The sequence below is a fragment of the Schistocerca americana genome, chromosome 4 (genome assembly GCF_021461395.2).
Source record: "Schistocerca americana isolate TAMUIC-IGC-003095 chromosome 4, iqSchAmer2.1, whole genome shotgun sequence".
NCBI classification, from domain to species: Eukaryota; Metazoa; Arthropoda; class Insecta; order Orthoptera; family Acrididae; genus Schistocerca; species Schistocerca americana.
Genome location: NC_060122.1, coordinates 443,764,364 through 443,777,058, shown reverse-complemented (window position 1 = coordinate 443,777,058; position 12,695 = coordinate 443,764,364). Strand labels below are relative to the sequence as shown.

Here is a 12,695-nt window from a genome sequence, read left to right as displayed (position 1 = left end):
GGAAACAAAAGAAAAATTCGGAGTAGGTATTAAAATTCATGGAGAAGAAGTAAAAACTTTGAGGTTCGCCGATGACATTGTAATTCTGTCAGAGACAGCAAAGGACTTGGAAGAGCAGTTGAACGGAATGGACAGTGTCTAGAAAGGAGGGTATAAGATGAACATCAACAAAAGCAAAACGAGGATAATGGAATGTTGTTGTTGTTGTTGTGGTCTTCAGTCCTGAGACTGGTTTGATGCAGCTCTCCATGCTACTCTATCCTGTGCAAGCTTTTTCATCTCCCAGTACCTACTGCAACCTACATCCTTCTGAATCTGCTTAGTGTATTCATCTCTTGGTCTCCCTCTACGATTTTTACCCTCCACGCTGCCCTCCAATACTAAATTGGTGATCCCTTGATGCCTCAGAACATGTCCTACCAACCAATCCCTTCTTCTGGACAAGTTGTGCCACAAACTTCTCTTCTCCCCAATCCTATTCAATACTTCCTCATTAGTTATGTGATCTACCCATCTAATCTTCAGCATTCTTCTGTAGCACCACATTTCGAAAGCTTCTATTCTCTTCTTGTCCAAACTATTTATCGTCCATGTTTCACTTCCATACATGGCTACACTCCATACGAATACTTTCAGAAATGACTTCCTGACACTTAAATCAATACTGGATGTTAACAAATTTCTCTTCTTCAGAAACGCTTTCCTTGCCATTGCCAGCCTACATTTTATATCCTCTCTACTTCGACCATCATCAGTTATTTTGCTCCCCAAATAGCAAAACTCCTTTACTACTTTAAGTGCCTCATTTCCTAATCTAATTCCCTCAGCATCACCCGACTTAATTAGACTACATTCCATTATCCTTGTTTTGCTTTTGTTGATGTTCATCTTATATCCTCCTTTCAAGACACTGTCCATTCCATTCAACTGCTCTTCCAAGTCCTTTGTTGTCTCTGACAGAATTACAATGTCATCGGCGAACCTCAAAGTTTTTATTTCTTCTCCATGAATTTTAATACCTACTCCGAATTTTTCTTTTGTTTCCTTTACTGCTTGCTCAATATACAGATTGAACAACATCGGGGAGAGGCTACAACCCTGTCTTACTCCCTTCCCAACCACTGCTTCCCTTTCATGTCCCTCGACTCCATGTCCATTGCCTTGACAGATGGCTTCAATCCATTTACTGATATAACATAAGAACAAAACGTCTTAGGATGCTTTGCCAAGTCTGTAGACAGAATTTTACTTTCAAATTATTTCAGTGCTTCTCCTTCTCCTTCTGCTAATTTTGGATTCTTGGTTATTTGAGGATAATATTGTAGTGTCAGAATGGAATCTTCCTTTTCACTTGTTTCTTCTATTAGCAAAACATCATTTGCGGATAAATGAAATTGTGCTTCACACGAGTTACACTGAATCTTTAAGACAAGCTTATTTTCCTTGAGAAATGGCATAATGTTCAATCTTAGAAGACGCTGCAGGATCCAGGGATCCAGGAACAGATGAATATTAACAACATTAATCTGTAATCTGTGCACATATTATTATACAAGAGGATGAGGAACAGTTAATTTTTGACAAACATTATGATATGCAAAGTACTCATGTTGCTAGTCATTTTATTCATACAGTGCAGCATTGTGTACAATAAATACCAAACGCTGGAGCACTTTTATTTCCTACCACAAGGCGGTACTATACCACCACACCAAGAACATACTGCTGATTAGACCTCACTTGTTCCTCATTCTCTTAGGAATCGTCATCCTGCCAGAACACATCACAGGTGGAGTACCTGTACTTTCTAAGGGACATGCAGACTTCCTCAGCAGAATGGCCTTTTGCTGTACGAAGAGTTATATGGCTGCTAAATGTGCACCCTTTTGACAGAGAATGTCAGACACAGTGGAATGTACTGACTGGGGTACTGTACAATATGAAAAAAATGACCCATAGTAAAAAAACTATGTATTTCTGGAGACATGCCCTTGGATATTATACTCTCACAAATCATCTCTTGCAACTTGTATCTACTGTTCAAAATTACCTCACATATAAATATATTTATTTTTACTGATCAGTAACAGTGGTTTTAAATTAACACAGTCACTACTGTGTTCAGAAAGCTATCAAGATTACAACTTGATAATGTTGGGATTTATATTTTCACATAGTGGTGGAGTTGGATCCAGGGCAGAAAAAGACACTGAATCGAGGTTCATCTTGTGTGTGTGTGTGTGTGTGTGTGTGTGTGTGTGGGTGGGTGGGTGGGTGGGTGCGCGCGCGCGCTCTTTTGGTTCCCCCCCCCCTTTTTTTTTTCTCTCTTGGAACAATTTTGGCTATTACTAAGGTTTCTTTGCTTTTGTCCTGTTCCTAACCTTTCTGAGACCATTACCCCTGAGAGCAATCAGATGCTAGCTAGTACACTCCCGTCTCCCAACTACCAACAACATTAGTGCCTAAACAAACTTTGGATTAAAAATAATGTCCTTTGAACACGTTTATTTTTGAAATGGCAAAAGATAAATTATATTTAGTTTTGTCTTCATTTTCTTGTGTCTTTGTCTTGCATCTGCACAGGGTCAGTAAGGTTAGTAACGGATCTGGCATGGATAATTAATGAGATTGCCATGCCCTTCCTGTCACCACCCCCATTACCTCCCAGGACAGAATGTGTGTATCTCACCTGCCTGAGTGTAGTGTTATTTATGTGAAAATGTGCTAAAGTTTTCTAAATGTTTATGAATCATGTGAGGTGGGTCTCAGGTACCAGCCTGGTCTTTACACAGTCGGATGTGGGAAATTGCCTAAAAATCACATCCAGTCTGGGCAGTACACTGACCCTTGTCATGTATACAACAGACGGATTTGATTCAGGGTCAGCATACCACTCTGTGCTCGAAGCAGCACTTTCACATCCGTGTCTATCCAAACAGATCTTTTTCTACTTATTTCTAACAAATATATCTAAAAACAAAGATGATGTGACTTAGCAAAAGAAAGTGCTGGCAGGTCAATAGACACACAAACAAACACAAACATACACACAAAATTCAAGCTTTCGCAACCAATGGTTGCTTCATCAGGAAAGAGGGAAGGAGAGGGAAAGACGAAAGGGTGTAGGTTTTAAAGGAGAGGGTAAGGAGTCATTCCAATCCCGGGAGCGGAAAGACTCACCTTAGGGGGAAAAAAGAACGGGTATACACTCGCACACACATGATATGTCTGCTTGTGTCTGTATATGTGTGGATGGATATGTGTGTGTGTGCGCGCGAGTGTATACCCGTCCTTTTTTCCCCCTAAGGTGAGTCTTTCCGCTCCCGGGATTGGAATGACTCCTTACCCTCTCCCTTAAAACCCACATCCTTTTGTCTTTCCCTCTCCTTCCCTCTTTCCTGACGAAGCAACCATTGGTTGCGAAAGCTTGAATTTTGTGTGTATGTTTGTGTTTGTTTGTGTGTCTCTCGACCTGCCAGCACTTTCTTTTGGTAAGTCACATCATCTTTGTTTTTAGATATATTTTTCCCACGTGGAATGTTTCCCTCTATTATATTTCTAACAAATGTTATTTAAAAAATGATGAAGCAATTCTCAGTGGATCCTAAGCGCCACCTACATCTCCTTCTCAGAAAAGAAAGCTAATTATCCACAGTGAGGGTAGGCACTTGTTACAAAATATTCTTCCTCTGCACCATGACTCTCCCTAATGACACATGCTTCACCCACACCATGCACCCACATTTAAAATCAACCAAGTTAAGAAGCATGTACTATACTTACTGTTTGTAAATCACTTGACTGCTGGACTACTGACTTCTGAATTGGCACAAATTTAAAGACTCAGGCTGCCAGTGCTTTGTGTATAACCATTGTCTTCAGTGATGATGGTGATGATGATGATGATGATAATAACTATAATAATGAAAATATTGTTAGGCCCTACAGGGATGTAGTAGCCATTACTTAGTTACTGTTGCATTGTGCTGTCAATTAGTTCATTTATCAGTTGTGAAATGAATAATGAAGCAACGTCTTCACCGTTGTCGGAAATACTAGAACTTGGAGAAGTCATTTTCACGAGATATTTAAGCATATGAAACATATGTGTGTCTGTTTGCTTGTCTACAGGCATGCTGCAAATTACAAAGTATGTGTACAGTGGGTGGACTATATGAGGTAGGTGTTGTTCATACATTCATTTCACAAGGTGCAACCGCAACTGTATCGCACCATGCGTTAATGATAACTTACGTACTAACTTATGTAATCAGTATTACAAAAAAGTTACGTAGATAGTAACATTATTTTAAGAGCAATTTAGTTTTGTGACCCAAATGCAATAGAACCATTTCATTTTTACATCTCAGTAAATTTAATTTTGCCTCTGATGTAATAATTATAAGCAGGTTGGGAGCAATATTGCACTAATTGGTATCTTGTTGCCAAAAGCTCTTTCAACCCCTGGTTGATGAGTTTCCTTTCCTAGGTTCCTTTCGGCAAGATTCAAAGTCAGTTTATTTATGGAATGACTCAGAGCTGAAAGTTTACTTTTGGAGGCTGCAGGGAGTGGGTCTTATATGTGATCACATGTTGGATGCATCACTTTACTTAGAAACACACAGCGAATAAATGTAGTAGGATGCAAAGACTATGCCACTGATAATCCCTAAAAACGGAGGTTGAGCAGATGGCTTCGGAGTAGTTGGTCAACGTCTTGGGATATCACTGGAAAGTGTAGGTCCCGCTGGCGGCTTCTGACTAGCCTGTGACTGATGGACTGCTAAGAGCTGACACACAAATTGGCCTAGAGCTCCTGTGGAGCAAACTGCTGACATGTTGCCTCGCGCCACCCTATACAACCGGGGTGCAGAGGAATTTGTGCCAATCCAGTTCCACACACGTGACACGGTGGAGGAAATAGGTCCCTGACACGGAGGATCTCTGGTGGCACTTGTCCCGCTGCTTGTCGTCCTTGTTGTGATCGATGCAGTCCTTGGATGCAAAGCCTTGTACTTATGCAAATCCATGATGCTTCAATGTCTGAGGGGTTGCCGATCTCTTTTGGTATAATTACTGAATGCTGGCCATTGTAGAAAGTAATCGCATTCCTGAAGGCTTAGGAGTACATGTGCTGACCTTCAAACACATATAGCATGTTGTAATGTGGCCTGTACATTAAGCAAGCTAAAAGTAAATGTGGTGGGTTTTGCCTTTTCAGTTTTGCCATTCATTCATTTCCTTGTGTTCCTGTTATTAGTTTCTCCACCAACCTTCCATTCCTACTATAGGTCTGCAGTGTCAATGTCCACAATGCTTTTGCAGTTCATGAACTATTTACTTAAGTCGTATGCAGCTCTTAAGTGTTTGGTATACTCCTTTGGATGCTTTGCCATTAAATGCTTCATTACTTGGAGAGCATTGGCTGCTTCAATTAATAGTGTGTCTGTCCTCAATTCTTTTATTGATTTACGTGGGACTACTATTTCTTTCAAAGTGTGTGTATGCAGAATGGGCACAGCTTACGAAAGTGCCTACACGTCTAGAAGTAGGAACAAATAAAACCTTTAACTCTATGGTTGGTCTACTACTATTAGAACTGAGGAAGGTCTATCTCCTCAACTTCCCTGAGTGGTGTGCTGTTGCAGCCTGGCAGTTAATCCTGCCCATGTGGTACTGTTTTAGTTATGTTGATGGGTTCCAAAGACAGCCTCTGAGCAGCTTAAAAATTAGCAGTTAATCCAGATACAGCTTGCATGTGTGGATAAGCTGGGGTGTAACAAGTGCCTCAATATCATTCATTAATGACACAGTGCACCTTTAGGCTGAGGTTTCTTATAAAGGTTTGTCATATCTTTGTAAAACAGCAATTAAATTAAATGGCTCGGGTTGAGAGGGGGAGGGGGTGGGGGTGGCATGTTTGGAGCCCCGTAGCCCACCGATTATGATGAGCTTTCAGACTACTTGAAAAGCAGCTCACTACTGTGAAAGGTTTAGGTGACTATACTTCATTTCAAAAATAAGGACATAAAAGGTCTTAGCACAGAATCAGTTTAGTAAGAGGTGGGATTTTATAATATTAAAAAACAAAAGTTATTTCTAAACACAAGGCTCATAAACTAAAGATTTAGTGATTTTGATACCTTGTAGACATTACTTGAGGAAGAAAAACCTCATGCTAACTGGAGCAGCTGCCAAGTGGTTTGAGGCCAGGTTTGAGATCCCAGTCAACTTCTGCATGTGTTGTTTTGAATCCCTTGTAAGATTCCAATTCTCTGTGACACACAATGTTCCCTTTTCACAGCTCATGATGGCTACTGAGACATGCCCAAATGTTAAGAGAATTGAGGACTGCTAGTGCTGGTTGGCCACCAGTTTACAAACCCCAAATTTGCTATGTCTGTACTAAGTCACTACTGGCTCACACCTTAAGTACAGTCAGAAGTTAGCTTTGCAGCACAGAAAGCAAAATAGCAATGCAAAGGCTGGGTGCCTCATGTGAGTCCCGTGGGAGAGGGCATTCATGCATTATGTCTGTTTTACATACCTGAATTAACCGCGTGGATATGTTGTCGATCTACATAAGTCAAATGGACTTACAGTTGCCTTGGTGTTTCATCCAATATACTGCACTCAAGAAAAAGAAAATTTATACAAAAGTTTTTTAATAGCCTTATGTAAAACAATGCAGGGTTTTACACTGTGTTCCCCAGATTAGTCAAGCTAACATATTATCAGACCACCACTGCCTTATTTTCCCTGCAAGCAGAAGGGACTCAGAATATTATGTAACTGGAAAACACTATATTTTCCTACTCATATAGTGACCCTCTTGAGAATCTTTTACTTGTCTCAAAATTTGAAATTTTCATCAGGAAGATCCGGAAACTAAAAGGTGGTAGTTTCTAACATCCTCGAAGAATGTTGTCTTGTCTGCATTTATTTATCAGTCTTTTTTGAATGTATGGCCAATGTACTGGTAAGCACTTTGAAGAGAAGAGTTTTATTTGGAAAGGAGCAGCTTGGGGATCAAAGCTCTTGATGTACACCACATTTTACTTGTAAGCAGATGGCATGTATCAGATAACCAGAGCTTATAAAGCTCCAACATGTTTTAGAATATTGAGGCATCCTTATGTGTTCATAACAGCAATTCATTTACCAACATCACTTACTTCCAGTCAATGCTGGAATTTTGAATTTTACTTCAATTTAGTTATTAGATCTCATATAGTAATTATTGTTATTTGAACACACAATGAGAAAAATAACTGGACTCAATGTTCAGTAGAAATAACTTTTATTACACAACAGGAACATTTTATCACAGTAAGAAAAAGACAGAACCTTGTTCTTTATAACTAGTATTACACTCAATATAGTTTCCAGAAAGTGGTATCCTAGTGGGCAAAGAAGACATCCACAACTGACTTGATGGCTGCGGTGGACTAGAAAATACGGTTTGTTAGCTGTAAAAGAAATAGGTGCAAATAGTTCAAAAGCTCGTTACAGGTTACATAAACAGAAGAAAATATAAATTATTGTGGAATGATATCAATACTAAATTAAACTGACAGATGTCTCTTAGCAAATGGAAAAGGTATTTATACTGGCAACATACACATTCACTTTATCAGTGTTATGAGCAGATGTGCCAAAAGTTATAAATGTATAACAATAAGATAAAGAGAAATTATGACCTTATATGTGTATTATTTACTTTTTGCACGTGGGACTGCTATAGAAATCAAAGTTAGAGATATTGACAACATGTATCTTCAATAATATAACAACTAGGGGTTTGGAGATAACAGATGTAAATTTATACGTTAGCAACCAAAATGATTAAAAACATTTTGGAAAGTCTAAAAATTGAGGTAATTTACAAGATATCTAAGAATGGACTTCAGTATAATCTTTAATGAAAATCAACAAAATTGTGATTGAGAGAAAACAGTGAGTACGCTCTAAAATACTGCTCATATTTATATTAAACAAATGTAGACACCAATAAGCAGCACAATACTGAACAAGATTTGTACAGCCCAATAAAGGTATAGATAGAAAAAACAATATTATGAAAAGGATAGTTGCTACTCACCATACAGCGGAGATGTTAAGTCGCAGATAGACTACCGTATTTACTCGAATCTAAGCCGCACTTTTTTTCCGTTTTTTGTAATCCAAAAAAACCGCCTGCGGCTTAGAATCGAGTGCAAAACAAGCGGGAGTTCTGAAAAATGTTGGTGGGTGCCGCCACAACTAACTTCTGCCGTCGAATATATGTAGCGCCACACAGGCATGCTTTGTAGGCACAACGATAAATACTGGCACCAAAATCTCTGCGTCAGTAAATAAATTAAAAAAAAAAGTGGAAGACGAGCCTTTTTCCTCCGCCCAGAGTTTCGCCCACTGCGTTTTGGTACATTATCCAACGAAGTAAATACAAATTCTGTATTGTTGATCTTCAAATGTAGCAGCATTTCAATGTACTACGAAAATCCGACTGGCAAGACTGTTTGGGATGTTTGTCAATATGGCCAACTCTACGTTCTGAATTTTTTCCTACCTGTGAGAAGAGATGGTTGCTAATAGGAGCTTTTATGAATTGTGAATCACATGTAGTATTCTCTTCGCCATAAGATTAATACGAATATAAACATTTTGCCATGTATTGTTTTGTGTTTGCTACTATATCATTTAAATCCTGTCTGCCTTATAAACTACGAAAGTAGAGTGAGACAACAGCAAACGCGGAAGAATATACATATCATGTCATGTTTATATTCGTATTATTTTTATGCCTGATAGTGATACAGTCAGAAATGAAGCATGGCAACTGACTAGATTTTTAAATCTAAGATGACTCTAATTTCTGTGCAGAATGTAATGAACTAAAGAGGCGCCTGCAAAGATATTCAAACGGAGAAAAATTTTCGCTAAAATTTCGTTCAGAACATCATCTATCATACGCAGTCTATTATTTGGTTCTTGTTGATCATTATCAAAGAAAGAAGTAGTGTAAGTAACAACAAATGTTTCGCTAATGAGACGACTCCTCTCTATTTTTTATTTGTAAGCGGCGGTAGCGCGCACTAAAAGCAAGCCACGCCGCGAGCGGCGACAGGCCGTAAACACGCACTATCAGAATGCGACAAACAATGCATGACACAGTACAGTCATGCATTTTCAGCTTAGAGTGACGTAAACACCAATAACAAAGAGAACGGCACTTATCAGATCAAAGAAAAATAAGCAATCAGTTCAAACCAGACGAAGCACATGAAAAAGGAAGGATATCCGTATAAATACGGACGGAGCGCGTGACGTGTAGCAATGGCTACCTGGTAAACCGTAACTGCTAAGCTTACGACTCGAACCATACTACTGCAGCTGTATCGTCATTCATTCGACCTAAATTGTGTCTCATATTACAACTAGGCGAACTTTGTTTCGATTTGGAGGTGCGACCTAAAACTTTTCTCTCCCCTTGAATTTCGAGTCTCAAATTTCAGGTGCGTCTTAGATTCGGGAAAAATTGTTTTCCTTGATTTCGAGTCTCATTTTTCAGGTGCGGCTTAGATTCGAGTGCGGCTTAGATTCGAGTAAATACGGTACATTCTCTGGCAGCTGGAGCCAGAGACTGTGGTCATGTGTGTGTGTGGGGAGGGGGGGGGGGGGGAGATGGGGGGGGGGGGGGCACGCAAGTTTTCAACAAAGATATTGTTGGCCAAAAGCTCACTTTGTAACAGTCTTTTTCTTGTGCCTATCAGCAACTCTCAGCATCTCTGCTATATGGTGAGTAGCAACTATCCTTTTCATAAACTGTTACATTACATCCTGTATTTTCCATTATAATAGAAAAAAGTCAGATGAATTGTAGATCAATAGGATGACATATGTAATTCAAGTAAAATGATTACTGAATAAGCATAAACTACAATCATGTTTGCAATTATGTAGCAACTTCTATTCAACAATGGTATACAACTTTATTTTGCTTATTAATGTCTCACAGTCAGGATTTACCAACACCCAAGTACAATGCTGAAAGTCCCTTGCTGTTGTAAGGCAAGAAGAGGAAACAAACGGTTTTATGGAGAAGTTCACAATTCAGTGAAATAATTTTACGCTATCTTTTTGTAAAATATACCAACGACTCCCATGAACCATGGACGTTGCCGTTGGTGGGAAGGCTCAGGTGCCTCAGCGATACAAATAGCCGGTACCGTAGGTGCAACCACAACGGAGGGGTATCTGTTGAGAGGCCAGACAAACGTGTGGTTCCTGAAGAGGGGCAGTAGCCTTTTCAGTAGTTGCAGGGACAACAGTCTGGATGATTGACTGATCTGGCCTTGTAACACTAACCAAAACGGCCTAGCTGTGTTAGTACTGTGAATGGCTGAAAGCAAGGGGAAATTACAGCCGTAATTTTTCCCGAGGGCATGCAGCTTTACTGTATGGTTAAATGATGATGGCGTCCTCTTGGGTAAAATATTCCGGAGGTAAAATAGCCCCCATTCGGATCTCCGGGCAGGGACTACTCAAGACGATGGCGTTATCAGGACAAACAAAATTAGCCTTCTACGGATTAGAGCCTGGAATGTCAGATCCCCGTAATCAGGAAGGTAGATTAGAAAATTTAAAAAGGGAAATGTACAGGTTAAAGTTAGATATAGAGGGAATTAGTGAAGTTTGGTGGCATGAGAAACAAGACATCTGGTCAGGTGAATACAGGGTTAAAAATACAAAATCAAATAGGGGTAATGCAGGAGTAGGCTTAATAATGAATAAAAAAATAGGAATGCGGGTAAGCTACAACAAACAGCATGGTGAACGCATTATTGTGGCCAAGATAGACAAGAAGCCCACGCCTACTACAGTAGTACACGTTTATATGCCAACTAGCTCCACAGATGACGAAGAGATTGATAAAATGTATGATGAGATAAAAGAAATTATTCAGATAGTGAAGGGAGGCCAAAATTTAATAGTCATGGGTGACTGGAATTCGGTTGTAGGAAAAGGAAGAGAAGGAAACGTAGTAGGTGAATATGGAATGGGGTTAAGGAATGAAAGAGGAAGCCACTTGGTAGAATTTTGCACAGAGCATAACTTAATCATAGCTAACACTGAGTTCAAGAATCATAAAAGAAGGTTGTATACATGGAAGTATCCCGGAGATACTAAAAGGTTTCAGATAGATTATGTAATGGTAAGACAGAGATTTAGGAACCAGGTTTTAAATTGTAAGACATTTCCAGGGGCAGACGTGGACTCTGAATACAATCTATTGGTCATGAACTGCAGATTAAAACTGAAGAAACTGCAAAAAGGTGGGAATTTAAGGAGATGGGACCTGGATAAACTGACAAAACCAGAGGTTGTAGAGAGTTTCAGAGAGAGCATTGGGGAACGATTGACAAGAATGGGGCAAGAAATACATTAGAAGAAGAACGGGTAGCTTTGAGAGATGAAACAGTGAAGGCAGCAGAGGATCAAGTAGGTAAAAAGACAAGGGCTACTAGAAATCCTACGGTAACAGAAGATATATTGAATTTAATTGATGAAAGGAGAAAATATAAAAATGCAGTAAATGAAGCAGACAAAAAGGAATACAAACATCTGGAAAATGAGATCGACAGGAAGTACAAAATGGCTAAGCAGTGATGGCTAGAAGACAAATGTAAGGATGTAGAGGCATATAGCACTAAGGGTAAGACAGATACTGCCTACAGGAAAATTAAACAGACCTTTGGAGAAAAGAGAACCTCTTGTATAAATATCAAGAGTTCAGATAGAAACCCAGTTCTAAGCAAAGAAGGGAAAGCAGAAAGGTGGAAGAAGTATATAGAGGGTATATACAAGGGTGATGTACTTGGAGACAATATTATGGACATGGAAGAGAATGTAGATGAAGATGAAATGGGAGATATGATACTGCATGAAGAGTTTGACAGAGCACTGAAAGACCTAAGTCGAAACAAGGTCCCGGGAGTAGACAACATTCCATTAGAACTACTGATAGCCTTGGGAGAGCCAGCCCTGACAAAACTCTACCATCTGGTGAGCAAGATGTATGAGACAGGTGAAATACACTCAGACTTCAAGAAGAATATAATAAGCCAATTCAAAGAAAGCAGGTGTTGACAGATGTGAAAATTACCGAACTATCAGTTTAATAAGTCACGGCTGCAAAATACTAACACAAATTCTTTACAGACGAATGGACAAACTGGTAGAAGCCGACCTCGGGGAAGATCAGTTTGGATTCCGTAGAAATGTTGGAACAGGTGAGACAATACTGACCCTACAACTTATCTTAGAAAATTGATTAAGGAAAGGCAAACCTACGTTTCTAGCATTTGTAGACTTAGAGAAAACTTTTGACAATGTTGACTAGAATACTCTCTTTGAAATTCAGAAGGTGGCAGGGATAAAAACAGGGAGCGAAAGGCTATTTACAGTTTGTACAGAAACCAGATGGCAAGGGACATGAAAGGGAAGCAGTGGTCGAGAAGAGAGTGAGACAGAGTTGTAGCCTATCCCCGATGTTATTTAATATGTATATTGAGCAAGCAGTAAACGAAACAAAAGAAAAATTTGGAGTAGGAATTAAAATCCATGGAGAAGAAATAAAAACATTGAGGTTCACCAATGACATTGTAATTCTTTCAGAGACAGCAAAGGACCTG

General features: G+C 39.4%; 1 protein-coding gene across 1 annotated transcript in view; it reads right to left on the bottom strand.

Moving 5' to 3' along the window:
* Positions 1-7,283: 7,283 nt before the first annotated feature.
* LOC124612660 (U2 small nuclear ribonucleoprotein auxiliary factor 35 kDa subunit-related protein 2) overlaps positions 7,284-12,695 on the bottom strand; it is a 48,437-nt gene continuing 43,025 nt past the window's right edge. The window contains exon 11 of the mRNA XM_047140981.1: positions 7,284-7,469. The gene's annotated coding sequence lies outside the window, so the exon portion shown is untranslated. The remainder of the gene's footprint in view (positions 7,470-12,695) is intronic.